Below are 8,059 nucleotides of genomic sequence, written 5' to 3'. Positions count from 1 at the left end.
ATAAATAAATTTAAATTAAGTGCGGTAAATCCTTTACGGAGAATTTAATGCGTTACGGGTGAATGGTAATTTAACAAATATCTAGATATTTTGAGATATTTGTTAAGTTATATTTAATATATAGGCTAAAGTACATATGTGGTCCTTTAACTTAATTTCAGGTAACGTTTTAGTCCTTTATCTTTTTTTTTTCCGATTTAGTCCTTTATTCCTAAAAATATCAAATAAAGTATGAAAATATGAGTTTATTTGAAGATTTGCGTTACGAATTTGATGAAATTTGTATTATATTGAAGAATATAATTAATTTTATGAGTTTTGATTGAATTTTTTTTTGAATTTTTGTATAAAAAAGGATAACATTGTTGAAATTTTAAAACATAAAATATCAAATTGTCACTTAAAATTAAAATAAAAGATCAAGTCGGAAAAAAAAAATAAATAAATAAATAAATGACTAAAATGTTACCTGAAATTAAGTTAATGGACTATAGATGTAATTTAGTCTTTTTATTAATATAAACAATGAATGAAAAGGACGAAAAAACCGATGTATAATAAATGAATAGAATGTTATACACAACATACCTTTACCACCCCAACATAACTTTAAATGTACATATTCGAAAAATACACAAATTTTGCTGTCCAAAAACACATGTCCTTCTTTAGAAATATATTAGGGTAGTACACAGTGGGTAGTAAAAAAGAAATTCAAGAAGGGGAAGATTAAGAACAAGTCTCCAATAGGCAAAATTATTGAGATAACAAAAAAATAGTCGTAAACATTTATTAAAAATAGAAAACTAAGAACGGGAAGGAAAACAAACTTGACATTCATAATTGTAAGGGAAGATAATCAGGAATATTTTTCTTCATTATAATAGGGTTTCACTTTTGAAAATCGTTTAAGTTAATTGGGCGTTAAGAATGGGGAATCTCTTAATGTCTTGTTTACTTAATGTGCGTTTGTTTGTGAAAAATCGTTTAAGTTAACTGGGCGTTGAGAATGGGGAATCTCTTAATGTCTCGTTTACTTAATGTGCGTTTGTTTGTGAAAAATCGTTTAAGTTAACTGGGCGTTGAGAATGGGGAATCTCTTAATGTCTCGGTTACTTAATATTTTGTTTTGAAAATCGTTTAAGTTAATTAGTGGGTAATAATGAGGGATCTCTTAATGTCTCGGTTACTTAATATTTTGTTTTAAGAAAAATCGTTTAAGTTAACTGGGCGTTAAGAATGGGGAATCTCTTAATGTCTCGGTTACTTAATATTTTGTTTTAAGAAAAAATCGTTTAAGTTAACCGGGCGTTAAGAATGGGGAATCTCTTAATGACTTGGTTACTTAATATTTTGTTTTAAAAAAAATCGTTTAAGTTAACTGGGCGTTAAGAATGAGGAATCTCTTAATGTCTCGGTTACTTAAAATTTGTTTTTAAAAAAATTTTTTATGATAACTGGGCGTTAAAAGTGGGGAATCTCATTATGTCTCTTATTTATTATTTTTTTTTTAAACAAAAATCGTTTAAGTTAACTGGGCGTTGAGGATGGGGAATTTCTTAATGTCTCGACTAAATATTATTTTGTTTTGAAAATCGTTTAAGTTAACTGTTGAGAATGAATGGGGATTCTCTTAATGTCTCGGTTACTTAATATTTTGTTTTGAAAACCGTTTAAGTTAACTGGACGTTAAGGAGGGGGAATCTCTTAATGTCTCGGTTACTTAATATTTTGTTTTGAAAACCGTTTAAGTTAACTGGACGTTAAGGAGGGGGAATCTCTTAATGTCTCGGTTACTTATTATTTTGTTTGGAAAATTGTTTAAGTTAACTGGGCGTTAAGAATGGGGAATCTCTTAATGTCTCGGTTACTTATTATTTTGTTTGGAAAATTCGTTAAGTTAAATGAGAATTAAGAATGGGGAATCTCTTAATGTCTCGTTTACTTATGTGTGTTTTGGTAAATCGTGCTGACCCGGGATGGGTGGCACCTTGGTAAACGGTACGGGTCCGTGATAGACAGTACGTTTACGATTTACGTTTGGTAAGTTGTGTTAACCTGGCATAGGTGGCACCTCGGTAAATAGTACTGTCCCGTGATAGGTGGTACGTTTACGACTTATGTTCTTGAGGGAATTGTGTTTGTCCGTGAGAGACTGCACAGGGGTTTGTCCGTGAGAGACTACGCCCTGGTTTAAGTTAGATGAGAATTAAGAACGGGGAATCTCTGTACGGACCCGTGATAGGTAGTACGTTTACGACTTACGTTCCTGAGGGAATTGTGTTTGGTAAGTTGTGCTGACCCGGGATAGGTGGCACCTCGGTAAACAGTACGGACCCGTGATAGGTAGTACGTTTACGACTTACGTTCCTGCGGGAATTGCGTTTGTCCGTGAGAGACTGCGCAGGGGTTTGTCCGTGAGAGACTACGCCCTGGTTTAAGTTAGATGAGAATTAAGAATGGGGAATCTCTTAATGTCTCGTTTACTCGTGTATGTTTTGGTAAGTTGTGCTGACCCGGGATAGGTGGCACCTCGGTAAACGGTACGGACCCGTGATAGGTAGTACGTTTACGACTTACGTTCCTGAGGGAATTGTGTTTGTCCGCGAGAGACTACACCCTGTTGATTTGTGAACTGTTGGTTCATTTTGTTTGTGTAGTAATGTGTTATAAATGCTAAGTGTTATGTTTTGGAATTTGGTGATAACATGTTTGATTGCAATACCATTTCGAAATCCATGATGTCGTAGTAATTGTGTTATCAGTGTTAAGTGTTAAGAATTGGGATTATGCATGAATGTGATTGAGTTAGTTTATGAATTTTTGAAAGAATACACAGGTAAATCGATTTCCCAATCGATTGGATAGTAAACAGGGACTTGGCCAAATGGACAAAATCGATTAGCCAATCGATTTTGTAATCAGTTTTTCGAAAATCATTTACGAAATCGATTGCCCAATCGATTGGGCCTAAGTCAGGGACTCATCCATATTCGACCAAATCGATTTGGAAATCGATTGGCCATTAAGTCAGGGGCTCAGCTATCCTGTCAATCGATTGCCCAATCGATTGAATCAAGCCAGAGTTCAAAATTTCACTAAAAACCTTCAGGAAATCGATTTGGAAATCGATTGGTATTAAGTCAGGGGCTCAGTACTCACTCAATCGATTTCCCAATCGATTGATTTCAGCCCAGGATTCTGTTTCATCAAAATCCTTCACCCCAATCGATTGCCTAATCGATTGGCTCAGTGAAAATCCTCAGTTTTAGTTGTATGATTGTTTGCTCATGAAACTATCCATGTCTTGATTTGTTATGTTATAATTAGGGGATTGAGAACCTCATTTTACTTTCATTTTAACTGGCAAAGTATTGTATGAACTTTTCGCATATTGAAAATCCTGCTAAGGTGCATGCTTAGTTGAAAAGTTATTTTTAGCATTTAAAACTTAAATGTTATGTGTTAACTGTTATTTTCGGTTGGTGACCTTTACAATTATTGTGGAAATCTGGGCTTTGCCCTCAGATGAGAGTCAGGACGATCCTACCGATTCGTACCCTACGGACGGGAATGGAGATGGGAACGCTTGACTGCAGCTACGTTAGGAGAATCTCACGGGGCGCGTGGAGATCACTCCGGGTGTTTAGTTGTGTTGTAAAATGATCAGATTAGGTTGACATAGAGGGATCAGATGTCTTTCTTTTGTATTGCATTTATTTTAAAATGGAAGACTGTACCTATACTAATATTGTCAGCTTGACATGTTATTTTCGATGGGTTACATGTACCATTAGTTGTTGGGTAAATGGTTTGGATTTATAATTGGAGTAACTTTTCCGCTGCTTGTAAATTACAATGACTCAATTATTTATCCAAAGGCATTTCTTTATTTATTTCTCTGCTTTATTTTAAATTCTTTTGAAAAAAAAAAATACACCCTCGCTTAGAAAAACGGGGTGTTACAGTTTACATCTCAAAAGTGTTTTGTTTTATGTACATACCATTGCTTGTATAACCAAAAGTCAAAACCTATAAAAAATTCTTCTTTTTTAGAGTATCCAAAGATTAAACCTTTTATTTATCTCAGTTTTATATTTTTTGCACGTGTAAACTTGAGATTTGGCATTAACTACTGGCAAGTATATTTTTCACTTAATCCTCGAAATTCATGAATTTATAAAGTTCCTGCATATACTTGTACTGCTTTTTGTCTAAATTTCTTCACTCATGTTTCCCTTGTTTTCAAGGAACTTGTTTCAAAAGTAATTTGTTTACAATTCCTGAATTCTATGTAACACTGAAAATTTAGATTGAAAACGTTTTTTTATATCTGACACATGGTTATTCAATGACTTATATTTTCTTAAATTATTACTATCAATATAAATGTCGTACTTAGTATCCATGTCAATGCTTCATAACTTATTATTTCAAGTCTTGTTTATAATTCCTCTCACTCTTGTAATCTCTAGTGTGAAGTGTTCCTTAGATAGTTTGGTTATGATGAATTAATGTTATAAAGCCTATGGTGATGTTTGCAAATGAATTGAAATGGTAGAAATGGTAGAAATTGTAGTTGCAATGAGTGCTTGGTGCATTGATGATACGTGGGATATATGTTTTTATTGAATAGGGAGGTAAGTATGGTAGATGGAATATCGAGAGGTAGGTGAAAGGTTATGTTTGAAAATATCAAATTGTGATTTGTGAACTTAAAGTTGCTAGCTGGTGAGTAAATTGAAGTGTAGCATCAATGAGTATATACATGATTGAAGGCTACACCATTAATTATTTGTTGGTGAATGTTAGTGTTCTTGCTTAAAATAATATATTGCTGGAATTTTTTGGCGATATACTCACACTTCGAATACCATCACAAAATATTGCTGGAATTTTTTGGCTTATCATGTATTGACATTCATATAGATTCTTCACATATCCATCTAATTTCGTTTAATGTCCACAACAAAATGAAAAATAGGTAGTGTATTTAATGTGTCCATTATATATGTGATTATCTTAAAAATATGTATATATTGATGTATTTAATTTTAGTTTTTAAAAGACACTTAATAGTATTAATTAAGAGTATATTTGGATAAAATACAGGTATCAATGATATACAAATGAATTAGTCTTTATTTATTTTTTTGATTGTAAACTAACTTTTTTATTTATTATTATGCTAGTCAAAATTTGTTGTTGGTGACGAAGACAAAAAAAAATATATCCTTACGAGCCTTGGAAATAAATGGCGAGATGCACAATGTAGGTTGTTTAAGAAATTTTATAAGTGGGAACTTTCTTTGGAGGAAAACCTACAAAATTATCCATGTTCTATTAATCAAGACCATTGGACTATTTTTGTCCAATACAGGCGTAAGACAGATACAATGGTAACCATTCTTTTGTTGCATTGTCATTTGTTTTTCACTGTTTATTTTTCTAATGTCATTTGTTATCATTGCAGGAGAAGGCTGATCAAAATGCTGCAAATAGAGAAAAGCTAATGATCCTTCATACATTAAGCTCTAAGACGTTTGCAAGGAAGAAGGGTGAGTTGGTAGGATTCACTCAATCTACTATTGATTGCACAATGTAGGTTGTTTAAGAAATTTTATCAGTGGGATCTTTCTTTCGAGGAAAAACTACAAAATTATCCATGTTCTATTAATCAAGACCATTGGACTATTTTTGTCCAATACAGGCGTAAGACAGATACAATGGTAACCATTCTTTTGTTGTGTTGTCATTTGTTTTTCACTGTTTATTTTTCTAATGTCATCTGTTATCATTGCAGAAAAAGGCTAATCAAAATGCTACAAATAGAGGAAAAACTAATGATCCTTCATACATTAGGCTCTATGACATTTGCAAGGAAGAAGGGTGAGTTGGTAGGATTCACTCAATCTACTATTGATTGCATAATTAATTGAAAAGGTACTTATTACATTTGTTTACTTGTAGAAACTGAGAGATGGTCGAAAACACAGTAGCGGGGAAATGTATTTAATTTCTCATAAAAAGTCTGATGGATCATTTGTCAATGACGAGGCCAAGGAAAAATATGCAACTGTAAATAATAAAACTGTTATGTGATTGTAACTATTTCTTATTGACCACTTTACGAATCAAAGATGCAACTGTTAGTTTTGATAATAGTGAGTTGCAAAGCTATAAAATTACTTATTTGGTTGGTAATAGTGAGTTGCTAAGTTAGACATTTCTGCTATAGAGAAGAATTTAGTTTGCTTCATCTGTCTGTGCAGGAACAGTTGCAAGCTGAAATTTGGAAGACTCGTTCTCCAAATGATGCATTTGTTAAAGTGTTTGGAAAAGAACATCCTTCGTTGTATGGGACTTGGAATAACACTGTCTCAAATTACTACATCTACTTCTCACTCTGTAAGATCAATATCTTCCTCCGAAGCTAATGAGAAGATGGACAAAATGCAAGTTGAAATTGATAAGCCTAAGAAAAGGGATCTTGAAGTTGATATGTTAAAGGAGAAAATTGCTTTTTTGTTGCAAATGCAAAATTCTAGAGAAAAAAAAAAGATAAATTTTTTTTCATAGCAAACCTACTTAAAAAATCATATGAGAACTGTTTGTCCTTGGTTAAAAATATCAATTGTTTAATGATTAATTCTAGCTATATGAAAAATTTAGTTAATTAGTATTTGACAATATTTATCAATATTCATTGAGGTTAATATATACTTTTTTTTCCACGCAACAGACATAAAATCACCAATAGATGTTAGATATTCATCTGAGTCTAGCCACCAACTTGATGATCGTGGAACAACATCATTAGGGACTAATTAGATATTTGTATGAACTTCTATGTTTGGTGGAGTTGTTTTTTATGTTTAGCCACTCTAGTAATGTTTTGAATATTTAAACTACTTTATTTATTGTGTTAGTTAACTTCAATGTATGAATTGGTGTTATTTCTTTTGAAAAAATTATATAAATTGGATTTAGGTACAATAGTTATAAAATTATGTATTTAAATTATGTGTATGATATTTATTTATGAATATTTTTTATTTTAATTAATAAAAAATAGGAAAAAATAATATCATTTTTTTATTTTAAATTATTTGGCTTGCGACGGTTCAAACTGCTTCAAAATAAATATAACGACGATTGATAACTGTTGCAATATTTTAGACAAAATAAATTTGAGTGTGTTTGGCAACGGTTTTAACTGTCGCAAATTGTATGTAGAGGCAGTTAAGAACTGCTGCAAATGTTGCCGGCAGTTTTTTGATTCGTCGCAAAGCAGCCTCACGACGCACGAGTATGCGACTGTTGCAGAACCATCACAATTATCTTTTTGAGGCGGTTATAACTTATGTAGATGTCCCTTGTAATCGTCGCAGATCAATATTATTTATTGTAGTGTTGAGGCAAGGATCACTTATTTGAAAAGTTAATAAAACATTTGGCTTAAAGCATAACATTTGAGAATAAAAGTTTTACAAATTTAATTTGAAGTAGAATAGTAAAATGTACCACATTTATAGCTCAATTAGTAGTGAAAATAAATGAATAATGACATATATCTTCTAGGTATCGAACTCGATTCTCACAAAAAGAAAAAAGAATTAGAACAATTAGTGGATAATTATTCTCTTTCTTTGTAATTATATGGAATTGAATTCTATGTTGTTATTAATTAGCCATAGTAATGGATTTGGACCATTTAATGTATAATAAACAACCAAGATCCATATCGTGTAAAGTTGTTCAAATCTACGGTACCTATTTTACGACTAACTTCTATTAAACGCGCAATTAAATTGATTTTATAACAAGTATGAAAATGTTTTGATGGCTTATAGATTAACCTTTAAAGATAATTTTATTTTATAAAATACACGAAATTCAAGTTAGTTCTTAATAAAAAAGTAATTTGAATCTCAGAAAATAACGTTAGTGTTTTAGTCAAGTTATTTTAGAAAATATGATTTTTTTTTTAGGTTGCTGACATTTAGGTTCATATAACAACAATAATTATAGACAGTTTCTTCCAACAACGAAACCTTAA

Source organism: Cicer arietinum, chromosome 5, assembly GCF_000331145.2.
Source record: "Cicer arietinum cultivar CDC Frontier isolate Library 1 chromosome 5, Cicar.CDCFrontier_v2.0, whole genome shotgun sequence".
In the NCBI taxonomy this organism is placed as follows: Eukaryota; Viridiplantae; Streptophyta; class Magnoliopsida; order Fabales; family Fabaceae; genus Cicer; species Cicer arietinum.
The sequence above is the reverse complement of the archived record's forward strand: the minus strand, read 5'-3'. Positions refer to the sequence as shown.